Source organism: Meles meles, chromosome 13 (assembly GCF_922984935.1).
Source record: "Meles meles chromosome 13, mMelMel3.1 paternal haplotype, whole genome shotgun sequence".
Taxonomy (NCBI): Eukaryota; Metazoa; Chordata; class Mammalia; order Carnivora; family Mustelidae; genus Meles; species Meles meles.
In genome coordinates this window covers 50,563,705-50,587,395 of record NC_060078.1, presented here as the reverse complement: position 1 = coordinate 50,587,395, position 23,691 = coordinate 50,563,705, and the positions used below count along the sequence as shown (strand labels likewise).

Here is a 23,691-nt window from a genome sequence, read left to right as displayed (position 1 = left end):
TCCCAGAGACAACGCTTGTAACTAACACTCCGGGGGCTCGGGGTCGTGCGCTGTGACCTGGGAAGCGCGGCCGGCAGCATCCCTGCCAGCTACGTCTAAGGAGTCCTTGAATTCCTTCTCCGGACGTTGCTCGTCGACCCTGCAGGGGAAAGTTCTTTTGCGAACGCCCGGCCGCCTCTGCTCTCCTCGGTCAGGGGCGCGCACGGCTGATAAGGGTCACGGCAGACCCCGGGGAGACGAGGGCGGTGCCGGGGCAAGCTGGCTGGGGACCCAGCGGGCCGACCCATTGTATAACCGCGAGGTGTCCCTCCGCCCCCGCGCGAAGCCTCGGCCGGGAGAGCGGATCCCAGGGATAAACCCCTTTCGCCCACCCTGCAGAGTCCACGGCGGCGCTGGCGGGGCGAGGGTGAACCCGCCGGCGCGTTTCGCAGGCCGCGCTCTGGGCGCTTCCCCGCGACGCTCTCCTCCTCCCGCGCTGCCCGCGGGGCCCCCAGCCCCAGCCCCGCCGGCGCCTCCGCCCCGAGCGCTCCCCGCCCCTCGGAAGCGCGGACCGCGGCGGCTGGGGCCCGGGAAGGGGCCACGGCACGGGGAGTCGGCCGGGTGGGTGCGCCCGCGGGGCATGTCCGCGCGCCGCCGCCCGGGATACAGCGGTCCACGCGAGGTAAGGACGCGGCGGGACCGGGCGGGGACCGGGAGAGAGGGGGTACTGCGCGCCTGGGCCGTGCTGCGGAGCGCGGGCACCGGTCGGGCGGGGCTGCCCGGGGTTCTCCCGGTTCCCCGGCGGCGTGGGGGCTCGGGGGGACCCGGGTCATGCAGCGTGGCGGGGCGGCCGGGCGGCCTCGGGCTGGGCGTGGTGGAGCTGGCGGAGGGCGCGCGGTGACTCCCGCTTCCCCAGCGCCCCCGGAGCCGGAACCCCCACCCCAGCCCGGGTCCTTTGGGGCGCATGTTGGGATTGGATTAGAGGGACAGACATGTGCTCCCTCGCTCGTCCTGTCGGCGTTGGGCCCGCGCTCCAGCTGTTTCTGGGCAGGTGGCTGGAGAGGAAGCGGCTTTGATCTCCATCTCCTGTGCTTTCCAAAGGTAGATTTCCCGGTGTTATAGAGACTGCTTTTCTGCTGGATTGGGCTTTCAGTGACTTTCCCCCCCCCCCTTTCTTCTTAATCTTCTTCTGCTTAGGTAATAATATTTATTTCTCGTGTACGGTGTACTAACAGCACACCAACTAGCCTTCAAAACTCTCAAATGACAACAATTTCTCAGCTCTTTCTTGTCCTTAAGGAAGGCCGTGTGATCCCTGTAGTGCAAACTCAGGGACAAGTGTTGACAAGCAAAATTCTATAGTACGATTCCAGTAAGTACTGGGGCCATTTGGTTAGCCTTCCGTTTTAACAATTCAGCTTTCTGACCATCTTACAACTTTTTTTTTTTTTTTTTTTTTTTTTTAATGTTGAGTCGGATGGAAACTACCAGAACACGTTAAACCATTCCATTCTGATGGGACTCTAATTCGTCCATCCTGTTTGCTTCTTTGCTGAGATCTGGGCACTCTGAAGTTGCAGCCAGCTTAGTCCAGGGAGAAACACAAGGCCTGACAAATTTAGAAACACACTGTCTCCACGGATTTCTGAGATCACTAGCTTTTAAAATCATCAACGGGGGGTGGCCTGGGTGGTCAGTAGTTTGGGCATCTGATTATGGCTCAGGTCCTGTTCACAGAGTCCTGGGATGGAGCCCGGCATCCGGCTCCTTGAGCAGCGGGGAGCCTGCGTCACCCTCTCCCACTCCCCTTGCTTCTGCTCTCTCTTTCTGTCAAGTAGATAAGTAAAATCTTAAAAAAAAAAAAATAGGATAAAATCATCAATGGACCCTGCAGTTTGTCTCACCCTCCCTCCACCGATGTCCTGCCGAACTAAGCCTAGGGTGTCTGACCCTCCTGAGGTGCCCAACGTCTGTCTGTTAAAGAAATAAATGGTGAAAATAAGGAATAGTAACTGAGTGACTGGATTTGGTCATGTAATCGCAGGATCTTAAAAATTGAAAAGGGTTTTAGAGATCATCTATTCAACCCTTCACCTGGTGAGCCAGGAAGCCAGGATTCCCATTGGCGAAGATGGGCTAAACTCACACTGTTCATTGGTGATGGAGCCAACGCCACAGTCCATGCCTTCTCCTTCCCACTTGGTGACACTCGCAAAGCATATTGCTGCTAGGCATTTTGAACAAAAACAATGAAACTAGAATCACCTATAATTATATTCCTGTTCTTCTTATTTATTTATTTTAACTGGTAGCATTTTGAAATAAATGAGAGGTTGATTTAGCCAAACCACTTCTGTAGTACAATTTAAAAAAAAAATGCAACCCTTTAAATTTAAATAATGCTTACATTCTTCTTGAGCAGTGATGAATATTCAGATACATCCTAGGTGAACATCCAGAGAAGAAAAGTAATCAAAGCGGGTGGGCTAAATTTACCCGCATCTCTCCCTGGAATCTCAGCTCCTTCTGGTGATGATTGGTTAGAGTAAAAGGTGTAATGTATGACTTTGGAGCCATCTTGAGAAAAGGGGTTTATATGAGGATCGTTTGTGTGTTGTGATTAACGCCATGACCTTATAACAGAGCTGAGAAAGGGACTTTAAGCTGACTTCTTTAGCATTTTGGCATTGCATACTTTTTTACGTTTCTCAATTTTTAACAGAGCTCTTTATTTACCTGCCGTATTCTGCAGCGCCTGCTGTGTGCCCAGTGCTGTTTTGGGCATTTGGGATCATCAGTGAATGCAGCAAAAAGATTTGTTCCTGTAGAGCTCAAGTTACAATTCATTCATTAGAATGTTTCTGGATTTTGCTTGGCAGATAGAAGAGAATTTTGGTTTTGCCTAAAGTAGGGAAATGAACTTAAATGTTCCAGATTCTCTTCCCTCCAATCAATCCCCTGATCCTGCTGATTTTATAAGCACTGGAAACAAAGAAGGGAATTCAGATAAATTACTTTGACTTCTTTGAAAGGATATCCTCCCATACTCGAAGAGCAGGTGCCACATTTGGTTATTTTATGTATGTTCATTCGGAGTCCCTTAAATTATATTTCCTTTAGTGCAGGGACATCACTGTGGTGACATTAAACTTAATGGAGCATGGGAGGATTCGTTTTCTCACTAGCGTCGGCGTGCCCATGGTCATGTTGCTATTGTAATGGTACCGGTGGGTAAGATGTAGCTGCTTACTTATTTATGCAGATGGTGCTCTGCTTTCATTTTTTCTCACTTTACATTTTGACCCCCACTCCTCTCCATATTCCTAGGCTTCACAGTGTTGTGACTTCTTGGTAAATCCGTTACCACGGAAGGTTTTATTCAGACATTCCAGTTTTAAGCATTTTCTAGTTCCCTCAACTGTTTTTTCTTCAAAACGGCATGGTTTGCAAGCTTAGGCATGTTTATTGTTTTTAACAAAGGCTTATCAAAATGAACTTGGCAGTTTTTCAGTCGTATACAGCCAAAAAAAGTATTCAGTGCAGACTTTGGGGCTGTTTATGCATTCCTTACCAACCCTATTGGTTTGCTTTTAAAAATCGCTAATTTGGAAGCTATTTGCTTATAAGAACCTTTGTAGGATATCTCAAAACTCACCCATTAAAGTGGTATGGTGTAACAATTTTTTTTAAAAGATTTTATTTATTTATTTGACAGAGAGAAATCACAAGAGAGGCAGGCAGAGAGAGAGGAAGGGAAGCAGGCTCTCCGCTGAGCAGAGAGCCCGATGTGGGACTCGATCCCAGGACCCTGAGATCATGACCTGAGCTGAAGGCAGCGGCTTAACCCACTGAGCCACCCAGGCGCCCGGTATAACAATTTAATTGGGGAAAAACCAAATCCACATTTGATATTGGGAGATTTTGAGCACAAAGATTTTCCTTCTGTTTTTAATTTCTTCTCCATCAAAGGACATCAGGAAGTGTCATTATCTAACAATGTCCTATTTGAAAGTGGTCTCTGTGAAGCCCTTGGAGGAGAGTCATGATTTCTGACGGCTGCTAGGCACCTGGACTCCTTGATTTTCTTCAGTTGCCCCCTGCTTCTCCCCATCAGACGCTCATCCCTAGGCTCATCCCTCCTTTCCCTCTTCTTTGACCCAAGTAGATGAATGGGCTGAGTTGCTCTAGCCAGGTAGGAAATGCCTAAATAAATTAATTATTCAATGTGCTCCTTCTTTACTTAATAAATAAATAATAAATACTTAGTGAATTTCTCCTTATTAAATATTGGTATAAAGATTGTGTTTTGAGCACCTTTTTTTTTTCTATGCTCGTGGCAGCAGGCAAGGCAAAGACACAGAACCTGCCTCCGAGGTAGCTTTCAGCCAGGTATGGGGGGAAAAAAAAAGATGTTATATGACTGGCTGTCATCCAGGTTCTGAGCTCCATGAGATGGATAAATCCTCTGGAAATTAAAAGGGAGGAGAGAAAGCATGCAGGCACTGTAAGTAATCGAGGTTTAAGGAAGACTTTATAGAGAGGACACATTTGAGTTCCTCCTTGACAGACAGTTTGGTAAAGGTTTCTAGAAGTAGAAAGGTATATCTATCTTTATGGGAACCAATCTCTGGTTTTTTTTCTTTGAAGACCTATGGAGGACTTCCTTTGTGGGGGCCAGGTAAGGCTGCATTGGGTTGTATAATGAACCCTGACCATTTCTACACCCTCTGCATGCTTCCCTCTCCATCTTGGATAATGGCATACTGACCGGTGTTACAACAACTCAGGGTACATGCGTGGCTCAGTTGGTTAAATGGCTGCCCCTTGGTTTGGGCTTGGGTCATGATCTTGGGTGGTAGGGTGGAGCCCCACCTCGAGCCCAGTGTTGGGCTCCATGCTCAGTGGGGAGTCTGCTTCAGGATTCTCTCTCTCTCTTACCTGTCCACCCACTCTCTTTCTAAAATAAATGAATAAATCTTAAAAAAAAAACAAAACAACAACCCAGTTCAGGGTTAGCCATTACTCTTCTTCCCTCCGGAACCCTTCCTGGTTGCCCCTCAGCACAGAGGTCGCTGTGGGAAGTAGCTGTCATCACAATGAATTGGTGTACTTTGCTTTTATCAGCTCAGGGGCATGCTCATAGTCGTGTTTGCTCATAGTTCTGTTTATCACTAGCCTACCACTAGTACTTGCTATTGTAATTTTGCAATTTAATGAAATATTACATAAAATGATATAATGTAAATGCCAAAGAATGTTTTTCTATAAAAGCTAAATGGATCACCCTATAGGCCCATAAAAGTGAGTCATTTCTGAAAACAATGTCAACACATGCTACAGTGTGGATGAACCATGAAAACATTACGCTGAGTGAGAGAAGCCAGATGCAAAAGACCACATATTGTGTGATACGTCCAACGTAGGCAAATCCACAGAGACAAAAAGTAGATTGGTGACCGGCATGGTATGGGGGTAGGGAAAGTTGAGAGTGACTGGCAATGATACATGGTTTCTTTGGGGGATGATGGCTTTATTCTAGAATTAGATGGCAGTGATGGCTTTATAACATGGGAGTACACTAAAAATCACTGAATTGTAGTCTTTAGAATGACTAAAAGGGTAAATTTTATCTCAAACCACCCCCTGCAAAACCAGTGAAGCTAAAAAGAGAAAGAACAAGATCAACAAGCAGGCTACTACTCCTTACATGTGGGACGGCCGGCCGTCGAAGATTGTCGAACTCTAATAAAACGGATCTAGGAAGCTTTGGCACTTGGGCTTTTCCACAAGTAACTTTAAGGTACAAATGCTTTTACTGTCTTTGAGAAAATGTGGTAAGGTGATAGACAAAGTGAAAACACTGATCTACTGGACTTCTTAGAACTGATCTTAGTTTTTTGTTTTTTTTTTTTAAGATTTTATATATTTATTTGTCAGAGAGAGAAAGAGTACACACAAGCAGGAGGATCGGCAGGCAGAGGGAGAAGCAGGCTCCCCACTGAGCAGGGACCCTGGGATCATAACATGAGCCCAAGGCAGATGCTTAACCAGTTGAGCCACCCAGGCATCCCAGAACTGATCTTATTTTTAATGACATTTAGTCTTATTTTACTTTCAACAGTAGTGGGAATTCTCACCCTCTGTTACCAGTTAGCTGTCCCCAAATGTGTTTTCACTGTTAATTTTTGTATTAAATGTAGTACTTCTGGGGCACCTGGGTGGCTCAGTCGGTTAAGCCATTGCCTTCGGCTCAGGTCATGATCCCAGTGTCCTGGGATCGAGTCCTGCGTGGGGCTCCTTGCTTGGTGGGGAGCCTGCTTCTCTTTCTGCCTCTGCCTGCCACTCTGTCTGCTGGTGCACGCGTGCTCTCTCTCTCTCTATCTATCTGACAAATAAATAAATACATAAAATATATAAATAAATGTAGCACTTTCATGGATCTTGATCAGTCTGAACTGTGTTTTGCGGATTTCTGTGGGTTTCAAGGAGTCTCGGGACATGAGGGGCATGGGGACGGTGTGGGGAAGATGTCCTACATCCAGCTTGGGGTTCCTTTTGGTGATCTCTTTGGCAACCTGAGCACTGTGCTGGTCTTGATTTCACATTTTGGGTTTCCAAGTAAGATTTTCTCTGAACAAGGGACTTCTTGGTGAAAACAAGTTTGTAAGTGATTAGGCCACATGTTTATAAGTTTCTGCTTCCCTTTCTCTGCCAAATTTGGTTAATGTCATTCTGGTAGCTCCTAATTGTTTCAAAATACTACCATGCACCTGTGTTGAAAAAGCATGGAAAGACATTGGTCTTACTGTCTTTATATCCTCTGTGCCTGTGCAGAGAGAGCATCAAATGAGTAATTAGATATTCTGGGCAAGAAGCATAGATTGGAAGTCATTAGCATAGAGACTCAGTTTAAGTCCTGTGTGTGTGGAAGTAATCATGCCAGGAGGGTGTTGATGGAGAGGCGTGAGGTGGGTCAGAGATGAAATCCTGAGGAATGGCTGTGCTAGGCCAGGTACTCTCTATACTCACACTTTGGTCACGAAGTTCCCTCTTTAGTTTGCTATTTCCCCACATATGCTCGGGCATAACTGTGGAAGAATTGGAGCATGAGTGTGTATGTGGGTAGGTAGGGGTGTGGGGTAGGGTCAGAGCATAGGCTGTGGAAACCATCCAAGGAAGTTTCTCTTTAAGGGCTCCTTCTATATGTGTACTGATGTCCAGAATGAGAAGATAAACTTGAGTGTTTGCCTCATGGATTTGGTAGTGAGAGAGCCATTGCGGTATTTTTGGCATGCAGTGATTTGTTCAGAAGCATTACGGTTTCTTGATTTTTAAAACCCAGACATCCCCTGCCATGTCTTCATTTTTCCCTTGTGGGACTAGAGTGGTGACTACTAGGTTCTGGGTAAGGTCTCAGTGAGACCCCAGGTAAGTCCCCATGCCACAAATATCTGAAGTTTTATTTTGTGTCATTGACACAGACTCTGCCTTCAGTGCTGGCCAGCTGTTTAGCAAATGTGTTACAAGTCTCAACAGGCAACAGTGTATTAACATAATTTATAAACCCATAAACCCTCTTAGGAGAAGTCAAAGTACCCTGATAAAGAATAAATAAATGCTCATAAGTAAGACAGTGGCAAATATATTTTACTTAATAGTTAGGGGGTTCTAATGATAAAGCAGGCATGGTATTGGGGGTGGGGAAAGTTGAGAGTGACTTGTATCAAAAAATTAAGCACCGCACATTTTTTCCTCTTGTTTTTACTTCTCTTAGTTGACTTCTTCCACATTCAGAAAAGAAAAATTATAGACAACCGTATGTTTTAATTTTATTAGAGATGAAAGTGTAATGAAAATTCCAAATGAAAGTGGGGGGGGGCACCTGGGTGGCTAAGTCAGTTAAGTGTTTGACTCGATCTCAGCTCAGGTCTTGATCTCAGAGTGCTGAGTTCAAGCCCTGTGTTGGGCTCCATGCCCAGTGTAGAGCGTACTGAATAAATAAAGCTTCAAAAACAAAAAGAAATTTCAAACGACATGGCATAGCGGATGCATCTAAATTGGTCTCTCGGAATTGTTCTGGCACATTCTGCTTTCTTTAGAAATTCTTGCATGATCAAATACCTAATGGGCTGCAGATACAGGCTAGATCAAGGCAAAGTTTCAAGTTTGTTTTTTTTTTTTAAGTTTTAGTAGTTTTAAGGTGGGAAGAGCCTTTTGAATTAGATGGAATAGAATTAATTACTTTCAAAAGCCCTAATAAAAACATACTGTGATTAAGGAATGTTAAAATAACTCAATGAGTTTACCTCTTCATCAGGCAAATGTTTGCTGAGTCCCCAGCATGTGCTAGACACTGTCAGGTGCTGAAGGCCCACAGAAAATAGATGGGGTCTTATTGAAAGGCTTGCAATCTCCTAGGGGAGGCAGATTACTTGTCTCCTAGGCAGACTAGTAATCAGGGCATTGTAATGAGTCCCTGCTTTAGTTCAAAGCCAGAGGGTCTAAATGCTGCCTGGGTTGGTCAAGCCATTAAGGAAGTGTAGAAACTCATGTAGTGAACACCCTGAGGAAGGGTGGTCTAGGCATCAGGCACAATATGTACAAAGGCACTGAGGTGGGAAAGTAACACTGTGGACTGAAAGACCTGCGTGGCTCCCCAGGGTGGTTAGGGATGGCTGAGCCACAGGGCGTGTGTATGGATCGATGCCAGATAAGACCAGAAGAACCGGCAGGAGCAAGACCATTTAGGGTCTTCGTGGACCACACTAAGGAGTTTCAGTTTTGCTTTAGCTGCTAAGAGTACTCCTTGAAGGCTTTTAAACTGAGGAGTGGGGGTAGGAATGGGGTTTTGGTGATAAAATTAGCTTGTGCTTCTAACATTTCTGAATGAGGCTTGAAGAACGGTCCAAGAGGGTGACGAATGAGCGGTCTGTTGAAATGGTGCCTGGGGAGTATGGTTCATGCCTCATGGTAAGACTTCCGCTTTATTGATATTTATAGTCTTTGCCCTTTATAGGTCTGGTAGGCAATTTGATGTTCTAGGAGAGCAGTCCAAAATGTGGGCATTATCAGCTAATAGGCTCAGTTGAACATGACAGGATTGGATGAACAAGACATAATTGGATGTAATTACCCGAGGAGCATGTAAAGAATGAAGTGTGAAATGGGTCAAAAAATTGTGGAGAATAACTAGGGTGTGTTCACATTATACCCAGGGCACATCTTGGTCACTGTACCCTCCTTTTTCCACTCTAGTTACATGCCGATCTTTTTCTAGAGCAACTGTGAGGGCAGAGACTACGTCTTATTTACAGTGTCACTACAATTGTTCATGGCTTAAGTCCTGTGTTTGGAAATGATCACCCAAGGAGAGTGTTTATAAAGAGACGTGAGATGGGTCAGAGATAAAATCCTTGCACAATTCCAGTAAGCGCCATTCATATGTCTGCGTAGTTGTGTCTCACTGTGAATAGTGCCTCTTGGGGTTGTGCTTCAGCTGTCCCTACTCAGCTGGTCGCAGCAGCTGTCATGCTACCTGAGATATGGTAAGTGTCCAGTATGTTTGTTGAATGAATGAGTAAATGACACGACATCTAATGAGTGTCCAGAGAAAGAAGGCTCTAGCAAAGGAAAGTAAGAAGCATAGGTCTTTGGGGGGAAAAGGATAAACAGGCGGTACTCTGGTCATGGAAATTCAAGGAAGAAAGTTTCGATAATGAGAGAGCGTGCCAAGTGCTACAGAGAGGCCAGTTAATTAGGGATGGTAGAGTTACTATTGGCAATTAGGAGTCATTGGTGTCTACAACAGCTCGAGCGGTGTGTAGGGGAGGCAGGATGCAAATTCCGTTCTGCTGAGGTGGGAGTGAGAAAAGGGATGAGGACACGGTCAGTGTGGACAGGTCCTTAAAAGGCTGGGTTTGTGAAGGGAAGAAAGTAATTGGGGGCAGCTGAAAGGGCAGTGGGGGTGAAGGGGGCTTTCTTCCCAGGTGGTAGGGGTGAAGGGGGCTTTCTCCCCTTGGCTTGAGTTCTCTTCCCTTCTTTCCTCTCTCACATTCCTCCTCTCGCTTTCAAGGTGACAGATACTTGAGGAAATTTATAAGCTGAAGGTCTAGGTTCAAAATACAGAATGTAGAAGAGGGGACGCTACCCTGAGAAATCAAATGCGAAGGGAAGCCTCTTTCTTTGCCAAAGGAACAAAAGGGATGAAGGGTGCACGATGAAGGGAAGAAGTGGACGAATAAGCTGAAGGGGGAGAAAATGGAGTAAAAACAGCCCACATTTTCTCTATAAAACAGTAACTGGCATTTTCGGGGGGCGCTTTATATGTTCTAAGGGTTGTTCAAACTACTGCCCCGTGTGAAGTCTCTGAGTGCTAGCAACAGTCACGTGAGGACGGAGTTATTTTCCTAATGTTATAAGTGAGACAACGGCAGACCGGACGGGTGAAGCCTCTGGCCTGAGGTTGAACAGCCGCCCGGAGGCAGGACCCGGATGCCTTCATGCTGTCCACCATCCTGCTGCGGGGTACATAGAGTACTTCTTTTGAATAAGCAATGTGCAAACGGAATAGGTAGAAATATTGTTGCTGAGTCATTCCAAGCACTTGGTTTGTGTTAGAAATCATAATTGTGCCATTGATTTGCAAGGTTGAGAGATCTGCTGTGGCAGAACTTGCCTTACCAGTTATAGGAATGGAAATGTTTGGATGGTCTGGGTTGATTCAAAATTGGGGATTGGTGGCTTGGAAGGAGTGGGGGTGTCAGAAAGAGAGCAAGTGACATGATGGAGAAGGAGCTCTAGCCTCTGAAGAGCAGGCAAGCTGAGGGAATGGGAGAAGAGGGAGAGGCCAGGGGCCTGGGAGCTCAGAGAGCCTAGAAACCAGGTGCAGTAGGAGTTAGGGAATTGTGAAGGATAGAAGGTTGGGGTTTGGGACATCTCACATCAGCTCTAGTTTTCAGAAGTGAGGATTGGCACAGGTGATGATTGGTTGATGGCTTTGGGAGTACACGGCTGAACTGAATGGAGGTGAATCTTATGGGACGTGACGAGGTCAAGGTTGAGGCTGAGATCCGCAGAATGTTGGGCCCCTGTTGACTAGACCCTGCCTCTTGTTGGAGGATGGTGCCCCGTAGCCTGGATTTTAGAAAGCTACAACCCAAGTATGCTGTGGTTCTAGGGAAGGACACAGAAGGCTGATCTCTGGCATGCAATAAATACCACGGCGTGCTCCCAACAGGGCAAGTCACAGAATGGTTGGATCGCTCCCATCTTGCACTGTATTTTTTGAAAAAAATAACTTGCAAGTATCGGTTGGCAAAACAACACCTTTCAAAGCAACTTGGGATGCTTTAGCCAAATCGTCTTTATCACCCTGCAAAGAAAGGACTCTGTGCTCTGATGAAACCTCCTCCTCCTTCTCCCTCCTTGTTCTCCTCTCTGAGAGTGAGCAGCACAGTGGGCGGGGAAGAAACTGAGGATCATCAGGCTTCCAGCTGTTGAGCTTTGTTGTGCTTTGTGGGGGTGGGGTCATGGGAGAGGGGCCAGAACTTGGGTGGGGCTCAGTGGGGCTTCTATAGTTAGCCGTGTGATGGGAACCAGCAACGCGTGCTCCCTTTCTACAGCTGTGCATACCATGGTCGGCTGTGCTCTTCTGCCCATTCAGGGTTGCAAGAAATCAAAATTAGATCCGAGGTAAGCTTAGATGCCCCACATGTGAGGATCCGGAGCTACTGCTTTTGGACAGAATATGTGTGCCAGGCCTAGGCGAGTGGCCCGCGCGGGTAGTGAATCAGGCAGGCTGTTCTGGGGTGTACGGAACAAAAACTCCAAGCTGGACTGATGGCACTGGTAAGGGAAAGGATTTCTTCAGTTAGCAGAATGTCCTGGGCTCTGGCTTTACTTCTCTGTGATTCTCTTGGCTCCGTCCCTGCCATGTGTTCGTTTCATTCTCAAGCTGATTGCCCTCATGGTCCCCAGATGGCTTCCGTTGTTCGAAGGATCACATGGAGACAGGAACATCCGCTGGGGTATGGGGGGAGAAGGGGCATCTTCGTGTCTTCTCAGTAGTGAGCGAATCTTTCCCAGAAGCTCCCGGAAGACTTCCTTGTCCCTGGCAAAAAAGGGTCACAGCCCTTTCCTTAAATCAGCCCATGACTGGCATTTTTAAAAAAATTTATTTAATTAAAAAAATTTTTTTATAAATATATAATGTATTATTAGCCCCAGGGGTACAGGTCTGTGAATCGCCAGGTTTACACACTTCACAGCACTCACCATAGCACATACCCTCCCCAGTGTCCATAACCCCATCACCCTCTCCCGACCTCCCTCCCCCCAGCAACCCTGTTGGCAGGCCCAACAGGATTGCTGTAATTTTGATTAACCAGTTGGGATGGACTGGATGTTGGGAATCACGTCGATGACAGAGAGAAGGCTGAGGGCCATTGTTATAAAATTCCAGCCTTTTCAAGGGGAAGGAGTCTCAGGATGGCGGCGGTCAAGTCCCACTCCAGCATTTGCTGGCACTGTGAACTCCGGCCAGTTACCAGCTTCCGTGAGCTTCGGTTTTCTCTGAGAGGATCATAGTGGGAGTTGAAAACCATATAAACTTTAAGGAGCTAATTTTTCATTGAATAATGATGATGATGATGATATGAATAACAGTTCCATTTACTGAGCACTTATGTGTTCCAGACTCTTGCTCTAGTAATATAATTCACTAAACACATATCAAGCAACCATCATACTCAAGGCATTCTAAATGTTTTATTTCTGACCTTGTTAAGCTGAGATCTGGAACAGTAAGGCTAGGGAGAGAGAAGAGGCTGGTGGTCAGTTTCACTGTGGGTTTCAGAGCTGTGGCCAGTGTGACTGGGAGTGGCAGCTGGCTGTTGGGCCTCTGACAATTGCTCCATTGTCTGCCACTGACTGTCTTTCCCTAACTAACTAGTTCAGGGCTCCCTGCACTAGGGGTTTGCAACACACAGGTGTACACGTGCCTTTAGAACACTCGATCCTTTTCTTTTCTCTTTCCCTTTACTTCCCAAATATAAGATTTTTGTGTACTTATGCTTTTGAAATAGTAGAGGGATTTATAAATGTTTATTAGACGCTTATCTCTATTGTCTCATCTGAGCCCCAGGAAGAAGTCAAGCCTGAATGTGCATCTGTATTGAGGGTTAGAGGTCACGAGTTCCATCACGTACTGAAGGCAGTAGGCGTGGTGGCATCATTTTTTTTTTTTGATGTTGCAAATTACCCTGCTTTGAACATCACTGTGAACTTCCCCCATATTTTGGTTTTTATCCATCAGATAGTTTCCCGGAAGGAGAATCTAGGTCAAAGAGTTTGAAACTTTTTTTTTTTTTTTTTTTTTTGAGTTTGAAACTTTTTATAGGGATTGCCTGATTGGCTCATGGAAGGTTTCTGGATGGTGAAAATGACACACTTGTAGTATTATTTGGGGATTAAGGGCTTTCTCAGTCTGTGGTGTTTTATCTGCCTGGGGTCATAAAATATTTCCCGAAAATCTGAACTGTTCTAATAACATCTAACTTACATTTTCCCAGGTCCCCCTTGCAATTATAATAAAAACTGTGATTCTATAGCTCAGCTGATGCCATTTCCTCCCCATTAGTTTGTAAAGTCCTGGGAAGAAACTAAACTCTTCCATCCTGATTCATCTTTTCCTTAGTGTGAGTTACTGCCCCTGAGGCTTCTCGGTCTGCATGCAAATAGACTCCCCGAAGGTCTATCTTTGATACACATCTGCTTTTTATTCGTAGTTCTGGCCCTCGTGCTGGGACTTCTGCTCTACTCTGAGACAAAATGCGAGTCCTTGATGACGACAGTGTCATGCAGTATGCTGGGTTTTCTGCTGATGCAGTATGATATGGAGTATCTGTTTTGGCATTGTGGTGGGACTAAAAAGACTTGCATTCATATGACTTGACTTCCCATGTAATTGTCTCAAGAGTTTCTAAACGATACTTCTCCCCAACTCTTCCAAGCCCATCAACCAGATATATTGATGAATGAAGCTATGTGAGCAATAGAAAGTCAGAGGAAGGAACGGTCAGTAATCTTAAATGAATTTTTTAAAACTCATAGTTGCAACCATATATGCAAGCGTATATGATACAAACTGTATTTGTATTTTGTCCTTTGTACATTTCCTGAGCTAATTTTATTTTATTTTATTTATTTATTTTTTTAATATTTTATTTATTTATTTGACAGAGAGAGATCACAAGTAGATAGAGAGGCAGGCAGAGAGAGAGAGAGGGAAGCAGGCTCCCTGCTGAGCAGAGAGCCCGATGCGGGACTCGATCCCAGGACCCTGGGATCATGACCTGAGCTGAAGGCAGCGGCTTAACCCACTGAGCCACCCAGGCGCCCTCCTGAGCTAATTTTAAACCAAAGTGTGTCAAGTGGGATAAGTGGAAAAAGCAAAAGTGTAGGACCCTGGAGGGGACCATCAGCAGAACACACAGTGTGACCAGGACTGGGGGGCAGGGTCGGGGGAGAGCGCTGTGGCAGCAACTGAGTTGTTTGGGGAGGGCAGGTAGAAACTGGAGACCCAGGAGGCTGCTCCTACCAGATTACGGGGCCAGTTAGGGGGAAAGCCTGCATTTCTACCCAGATCTTTCTGCATTAGAATGGCACCTTCTTTATTTGCTTCTTTTTCCAGGTGTGAATGTTCAAAATTACCTCTAAAATAATCAAACTTTACAGAAGGGAACAAAAGGGCATACTGCTTCCCCCACTTTCTCTCACATCTCAGGTTTACATTATTTTTGAATATATTGTGCCAGTGCAGTTAACATACAGTGTTCTGTTAGTTTCAGCTGTATAGTATGGTGATTCAATGCTTCCATACCCAGAGCTTGCCACAAGGGCGCTCCTGAAGCCCCATCACCTAACCCCTCTTCCCGCTACTACCCCCCTGCCATCTGGTGACCATCAGGGTGTTGCCTAAAGTTACCGGTCTGTTTCTTGATATGCCTCTCTCCCTTTGTTCTCCTTTGTTTTGTTTCTTAAATTCTACATGTGAGTAAATCAGGGTTACATTTTGTATTTTTAATCTCTCCCTTCTGCCTATAGGGTTTCATTTTGAATTTCTAAAAAATGACTCTTAAACGTTTGAACTTGTCTTGAATTAGGCCTTGGCAAGAACCGTTTGCCTATCATGGATTGAGTGGATCCCTGATCCTTATTGGAAATGTCAGGTTGTCTACAAAACTCTTGTAACTTGGGCAGAATGCTAACCCAAAAGAAATGCTACAGTTCAAATGGGACAGAGTCACTTAATTGCTGTGATTTGCCGAGCAACGTGAGGGAATTTAAAAGTTACTCCCTGTCTTCCTGTCCAGGTGGAGCTCAGCTTGGAGAACCTCCCAAGACTAGGCACTGAGCTAGCATTTCCCTTTTTGGCTTGATTCAACCAATTTGTCCTGATAACAAGTTTGAAGGAGTTTACAATCAAATAGGAAACAAGGTAGGCATTCACCTTGTCAGGTAAAAACAGGGTGCTAAGCCCAAAACTCGTGGAAACAAGATCACAGAGAGACTACATAGATTCCTACAAGAAATCTTATCAGGTATTTACAGTATCCATTTACAAGTAATGGTCGGTGGTGGCACTTAAGCCAGGGGTTGCAAAATCCCCCCTCTTTGGGAGCTCAAGCGTGAAGTAGCCGAGCTGTGATTTAATGGGGAGGGACAGGGCTCTCGCCCAGTTGCGGAGAACATCATGTCACCATTGGACAGATACTCTGATTCTGTTCTTACTGCCAAGTATGTATCAGCTGACAAAAGCGACAAAAATCCCTGCCCTCCTGGTGTTTACAGTCTGATTTGTCACTGCCTTGGAAAACAAATGACTAAGCCAGTTAGAATGATGGGCAGAGCAAAAGCAGATGAGTCAGACACACTGGTTCCTGTAATAAATTACACGGATTCCAACTTTGTTCATTTTGAGGCCTTTTTCTCATAGCCAGTGTTTCCGAGTAGACTGTAATTACAATAGAAGTTGAGGTAGCTTCTTTTTGGCATTCTGCTGGTTTTGTTGACTTAATTTGCCAAATAACCTTAATCATAAAATATTACTGGCTCTACAAGGCAGCCCCTGGTTTATTTCCCTCCAGTTTTGTTGTTGAATGGAAAATAGAGCGTTGCAAACAATTCCATCTGTCCTGTGCGAGTAGTGATGACTAATTGATAATGACTTGGGCGGTGTCTGAGCGCCCCAGCAGGCGTGTTCCCTGCCTCAGGGGCTCCCCCCACTCCAAAGCCCCATCCCTCATGGGGCCATGCTCTTACGGGCCTGGTTTTCTGCCCAGCGGTGTGACTCTGATGAGGTCACTAGAATAACAAGCCTGGGAGCTTGAACGGAGGAAACCATGTGCCTTTTCTTTGAGCTTCTTGTGGGAAAATGGGGATAGAAGCATCTGTAACTGCACTTATCTCATTTTCCCAAACAGAACTTCTGGGCTTGCAAAGTGAGGCCAAATTGATAGTTTTGAAAAGAGTAATGCTGGCCACCAGCAGGGATCTAGTCCTCTGTTCTGTTCAGGCTTCAGTGCTTGGGGGGCTGTCTTTAGCAACTGAACCAGTATTACCGATGTGAGTGTTTGTGGCCAGGATTCCTGACTCAGGAGCTGCTTGGATGTATGTGCCCAGAGCTCCTGCTTCTCTTGCACATTGAGGGGGAAGGGGGGTGTTCTGTGCTGAGCTGGGAGGCAGCGATCTGCCCAGCCAGAGTCTCAGCATTCCCCCCCTGGGGCATTTTCCCCTGGAGGGACCTGTGAGTCCTGATGGCCACATGTCTTACAGAAGCGTCTTGGGTGTTCCTACTGACACTGTATGCCCTCAGAGGATCACATCACCCACTGAAATTGTAGCCAAACATCTCTGGGACACCTCTATCTCAACACAGAGTCCAATTTTAGTATATGTGCTGCCGAAGTGAGCACTCAACACAGAGTCCAGTGGGCACTCTAGGAGCCCAGTGTTTGTGTCTCCCCTTCATACGCTGAAGCCCCAACCAGCAGTGGTGCATTATTAGAAGGTGGGGCCTTTGAGGTTCAAGTTTAGAGGTGGTCATGAGGGTGGAACCCCGTGATGGGATTAGTGTCTTAGAAGAAGGGGAAGAGAGAAGAGCTGAGGAGAGGCCATGTGAGCACACAGCCAGAAGGTGGCCCTCTGCAAGCCCCTGCAAGCCACGGAGAGAGCTCTCACCAGCGCCCCACCTGGCTGGCACTCTGATCCCCCCCTTCCAGCTTCCAGAATTGCAGTAAAATAAATGCATGTTGTTTAAGCACCCCAGACTGTGGTATTTTGTTAGGACAGCCCGAGTGGACTAGGACAGGCTCAGTGCCTCTTCTTAGAGTCTTACCTGATCTGTCAGTAGGGTTAATAATATTGTTCCCTTTTTTGGGGGGGCATTTTATATTTTTATTTTTTATATATATTTTTATTTACATGTAATATATTATTTGTTTCAGGGCTACAGGTCTGTGATTCATCAGTCTTTCACAATTCAAAGCACTCACCATAGCATATACCCTCCTCAATGTCCATCACCCAGGCACCCTATCCCTCCCACCCCTATCCTCTCCAGCAACCCTCAGTCTGTTTCCTGATACAAATGTAGTGATCAGAAGGGACACGTGCACCCCAATGCTTATAGCAGCAATGTCCACAATAGCGAAACTATGGAAAGAGCCTAGATGTCCCTCAACAGATGAATGGATAAAGAAGGTGTGAGGTATATATGCAATGGAATATTATGTAGCCATCAAAAAACATGAAATCTTGCCATTTGCAATGATGTGGATAGAACTAGAGGCTATTATGCTAAGTGAAATAAATCAGTCCGAGAAAGACAATTATCATATGATCTCACTGATACGAAGAATTTGAGAAACAAGACAGAGAGTCATAGGGGAAGGGAGGGAAAAATGAAACCAGACAAAACCAGAGAGGGAGACAAACCATAAGAGACTCTTGTTCCGTTTTTTGTTTTTGGTTTTTTTTTGACCTCTGACCCTGTGCTTGCCTGGATTTATCTTTACCTTTCTCAGTTTCCTTGCAGCCTCTGCTTCTTCTACCCCTCCCTGAAAGATTGAGATTCCTCCAAGTCCTACTCTCTCTTCTCTCCCACCCACCATCAGAACACCTGGCTCCTCACATTGGGGTCTGTGGACCAGCATAGGCCTCTCTTGTGAGTTTATCAGAAATTCAAATCTCAGGCCCCACCCAGATCCGCTGAATCTGAATTTGCCATTAACAGGAGATGCCCACAGAAGTCTGAAAGGCCTATTCTTCAACATCTCAGTGACCAGTGGTGTGCCCGGACACCAAGTGCAGATCTGGACACCAGGTCTCTCCTGAGCTCTAGACCAGTTTCTCCAACAGAGCCCCAGGTCTAACCACTTCAGGGTCCCACAGGGATACCGAACTTTGCCGGGTCTAGAGTTTTGTTTCTTTTTTCCCAAATATGCTCCTCTTCCTTTGGGCAACCAATACAATATAGGGGCTCTCCAGAAACGTCTACTTTAGAACTCCCATTTAACGTTGTGCTAGATGGTTTCTTTGGGGTTAGAGAGCTAATAGCCAGGCAGGATGCTCTGATCTGGCTCACCCAGTGTTCATTTGGCCTCTCCTCTGACTGATCAGTGTGGCTAACAGCTTTTTGTTAAATATTTTGAATATTGCCCATGGTGTCATGTTCCTTTAGCAACGTGTCTAAGTTTTTTCCTCTGTAGTATGTTTGAAAGCACACAGGTACTAAATAAATTAGGTGCTAATTTTAAATTAGTATTATTTATTATATTTGTTATTAATTATAATATATTGAAGGTGCTAGCACTTAATATATATTTTTGAGCAAGTAGGAGGTTCTCTGCCTGCAGTGCAAGATTTTCAGCATGTCTGGGATTGACCATAGCTATCCCAGAGGAAGGTTCATTGGGAATACAGTATGACCCTCTGTGTCCCATGATTGAATCCTACAACATCTATGCAACGACAGAGGATGGTGTCATCGATTATAGTGCATTTGTACAAACGCTTTGCAGCTATTAGAATGATCAGAGTGCTTTTACTAACATTCATGGTATCAAATGAAACTAAAAGAGCAAATTATATAAAATGATTATAGTTTGGGATTTTTAAAAAGATTTTATTTATTTATTTTACAGACAAAGATCACAAGTAGGCAGAGAGGCAGGCAGAGAGAGAGAGGGGGAAGCAGGCTCCCTGCTGAGCAGAGAGCCCGATGTGGCTCTATCCCAGGACCCTGGGGTCATGACCTGAGCCGAAGGCAGATGCTTTAACCCACTGAGGCACCCAGGCGCCCTTAGTTTGGGATTTTTTTGAAGTGTGGTGAAATATATACAGTACAATTTACCATTTTAATGTTTTCAAGAGTACAGTTCTGTGCCATTAAGTACATTCATATTGTTGTTCAATGATCCCCACCATGCATCTCCAGCACTTTTTTTTCTATCATTTCAAACTGAAACTCCATACCCATTGAGTAGTAACTCCCCATTCTTTGTCCATCCAGTCCCTGGCAACCACTGTTCTTTCCGTTTCTATGAATTTGACTATTCCAAATACCTCACATAAATGGAAGCATATAATATTTGTCCCTTTGTGACTGGAGAAAACATTCACTTAGCATGTTTTCAAGGTTCATCCATGTTGAAATGTGTCAGAACTTCCTTCCTTTTTAAGGCTGAATAGTAGGCCATTGTGTATATACATCACGTTTTATTTCTTCATTCATCTGGACCTTGAATTGCTTCTACCTTTTGGCTGTTGTGAATATTGCTGTTATGAATGTGAATGTATGGATATCTGCCTGAATCCCTGCTTTCGCTTCTTTTGGGTATGCCCCCAGCAGTTGACTTGGTCGATTGTACAATAATCCAATTTTAAATTTTAAATTACAATTAAATTAAAATTAATTTTAATTAAAATATAAATTAATTAAAATTAATTTCAATCAAAATTTAAATTGATTAAAATTAATTTTAATTTCACTCTAATTAAATTTGATTTAATTTTGATTTAAATTAAAATTGATTTAAAATTAAGTTTTAATTCAATTTTAATTTAAATCAAAATTAAATTTAAATTAAAAAGAGCCACCATATCATTTTCCAATGGAGGCTGCAGCATTTTACATTCCCACCAACAGTGTACAAGGGATCCAATTTTCCTGCATCCTTGCAAACACTTGTTATTCTCTGGTTTTGTTTTTTGTTTGTTTGTTTGTTTGTTTTTGATATTCATTGTGATGGATGTGAAGTCTCATTTTTGTTTTTAAAAAGATGTATTTACAGGGGCGCCTGTGTGGCTCAGTTGGTTGAGCGGCTGGTCGGCCCAGGTCATGATTTCAGGGCCCAGGGATCGTGTCCTGCATCGGGCTACCTGCTCAGCAGGGAGTCTGTTTCTCCCTCTCCCTCTGTCTGCTGCTCTGCCTACTTGTACTCTCTATCTCTCTGTCAAATAAATAAATAAAATATTTTAAAAATTGATTTAAAAAAAGATGCATTTACATATATATATAATATAGAAAACATTTCTCCAGAGGACCTACTTCAAATGAAAGCAGTGAAGATGATTTTTATTATTCTCTCTGATGACTGTTCTCTCCCTTTTCTGCCTTAAGGATGTAGGATATGTGTAATTAAAAATGCCTGAAGCTCAGAGTCAAGCTATGTCTTTAATTCAGGCCTTGGCAGTAACTCCTGTTTGGCTGGCTGTGCAGCCTTCAGGTGGGCCTCCTACTTGCTGATTTTGGACTTGGTGCCTCTGCTGTCACAGGGACAGTCTTCACATTGAGGCCATCCAGCCACTCCCATGCTTGAGGCATGCCCAAGCAGCCCCAGGCTTTGTTGGCTGTGCATGAGGCGCAGGAACCAATTTAACCAGGTCTCAGCATGTGGCTTTCTGTGCCTGAGGCCACCTTCCTCTCCCAGTTGGATTTTTAGCACAAAGAAATCTCCTTTTTGGGTTATATTTACTTGGCAAGGTTTTGGCTGGTCACCTTGGTTGATTACAAGTGAAAGGGAAAGTTACTTTCTTCCTAGTCTGTGAATTATATATTCTGTAATTTTCCAAAGTGTTTCAAGGCTCATTCATCACAAGAGTCTGTGTCAGCTTCAAAAGCAGTAAGGATTGCCTACGTACCAGTTCAGAAAGACCCAAAAGAAATCCTTTCACAGAGTGAACCACAACATTCATGCAAAGAAGAGTTGTCCAGAGTGCGATAATGTAATTTATTCCTTTATTTGTCAAATTACTATATTGGATCACATGTAGGCCGAAAGGGTGGCTTTTCTGCTTGTTTTTGAGGTCTCGGGAAGGAATGGGGGACGGGTGATAAGGGAAGGCTTAGCAAACACTCTCTGGACTTGTGCTTGGGTGTTTCAATCAATTACCAGTGAACTTTTGTGGGAACATTTTCTTGGTGGTTTTGCTTTGACATGATGATCCTGGCTGCCTAGTTTGAAGCAAAGTCAAAGAGACTGTTGAATGGTCCAGACTTGAGCAGTTAGTACTTGGTGCTGGTTTCTCCATCTCTTGTGAGATCTGATGACTAAGTCTGGTGCCTCCGAGAGATGGAGGGAGTAGAAGCTGAGGACACATCCCCTACAAGAGGCATGAGAGCAATTCTGCGTCTTCATCCTGGTCCTTCTGGATGAGGCATCACTGCTCCTGCGATCTCAACATTTCTTCCTGTGCCCAGATTTCTCGGAGATGACATCTCAAAGGAGAAGCTGTTCAAGTTTGGCTTTGGGGCCCCTTCCTCCCTCACTTCCAGCCTCCCAGCACACAGGCTCCTCTTCCTCCAGGCCTGCCACTGCTTTCTGGGGCCACAGCCCCACCCAGCACAGGCCTCAGTGGCCCACCTCGCATGGGGACAGCTGCAGACATCACTGCCCACAATCTGACTGTGGGCTCAGCTTCTCGGGTTCCACCAAGCACCCCCATCCCCCACCCTGCCGGCCCCCTTGGTCTTTCTCAGTCACTGCCTCTGACTCATCTGCTTGTGTCTTGTCCTTCTCGAGGTACATCTAGAAGGCCATGTGCTCCAGCACTCGCTGGACTTTACCTCCCGTCTCTCCACACAGGGTGCCCCCACTCCCCATATATTCTGTTCATCACTGTGTCCACCCCCTCCAAGAAGGCAGCCACCCACTGGGAGAGGGCCCTCCCAGGTTTGTGGGATTTTATGGGGAGCTTTTATTATCCTAGGTGGGGTTCGGATAGCAACTGTGGGTGAGAGGACGTTACGTGAGCAGTTCGTGAGTTTTTTTCTTACCGAAGTCACCACATCATTTTACAATCTTTAAATAAAAACAAGGTCATGTTTATATAATGAGGTTAATCAAGGACCTACCACTTCTGTAAGACATAGTTAATATAAAAAGAAAGTAATGAACAAAAAAGGATAGAAGCCAGTTCCATGAGAAATAAGTCATTTTGACATATTTATAATTTAATTAGATCTGTTATTCAAAGAGAGGGTCACGTTATCCTTTTTGAAGCCTGTTGTTTTGAAGGATCTGGGGCTGCTTTTGAGAACCTTCACTGGAGAGAAAGGAACTAAGTGCTTGTCTGTTTTCACAAGGTACTTCTTACCAACTAGGCAGCCCCTGACCTCAGATTGTAATTTTGATTGTGGATAGAACATGAGTTTCCTCTAAGCTTTGCCGGGCACCGTTGCTTCTCATTTTTAAAATTTTTGCCAAAGAGGTGAGAGAGCTGACTGCTGGCTTCTTTGGACAGATGGAGGTCTAATGGATACGAAGTTGGGGAATTCCTGATCCTCTGCCAATTAATATTTATAAGCATCGTGTTGGTCTCAGTCTGTGGCAGCCAATGTGACTTGGCGGCTGGAAACATAGATGTATGCTCTTTATGGAATGGGTAGTGACTTTATTGATGCCTCTCAAATGCAAAGCCAAGATGAGTGATGTTTATTTGCTTGTATAATCCCAAGGGCTCAAGGCACTTGACACATTTTTGATAGCCCTCCAGTGCCTGGCTCTGAAACATGGCAACTCCCCGGGGCAAGATGCTGAATTCTCAGGAGCATTGCCCGTCTGCTGGTGAATGCGCACAGGATCCAGTTCTCAGTTGTACCAGGAATATTTCTGTGGGCGTCGCTCCTGCCTGAATTCCAGCATGAGAAGGTGGTTGTGTGGGCTTTATACCCCCCTCACTCCTCTCAGGCAGGGGTTTTCAGCAGTTGTGAATCTGTGAGTAGCCAACCTGCATAACTGAGATGGAAAACACCACGGTAAGGATCCAATTGTCTTCTATTTATGAAGCAATTCTTCTTTCATTTTCAATAAATATTTGTTGGGGGCTTGCTAAATGTTAAACTTGTTCTAGGTGCTGGGAACCCAGCAGCATTTAAATAAAATAGGCAAAATTCCCTCCCTCATGGAGCTTACAGTTTTGTCCAGAAGGCAAATAATAAACAATTAAATTAATGAATGAGGGGGCATCTGTGTGGCTCAGTGGGTTAGGCCTCTGCCTTTGGCTCGGGTAGTGATCCCAGGGTCCTGGGATCGAGCCCTGCGTCGGGCTCTCTGCTCGGCAGGGAGCCTGCTTCCCCCTTTCTCTCTGCCTGCATCTCTGCCTTCTTGTGATCTCTGTCTGTCAAATAAATGGATAAAATCTTAAAACAAA

The 23,691-nt window shown here is 45.2% G+C and overlaps 1 protein-coding gene across 1 annotated transcript in view; it reads left to right on the top strand.

Moving 5' to 3' along the window:
* Nucleotides 1–516: 516 nt before the first annotated feature.
* Nucleotides 517–23,691, top strand: part of SLC16A12 (solute carrier family 16 member 12) — a 75,436-nt gene continuing 52,261 nt past the window's right edge. The window contains exon 1 of the mRNA XM_046027880.1: nucleotides 517–661. The gene's annotated coding sequence lies outside the window, so the exon portion shown is untranslated. The remainder of the gene's footprint in view (nucleotides 662–23,691) is intronic.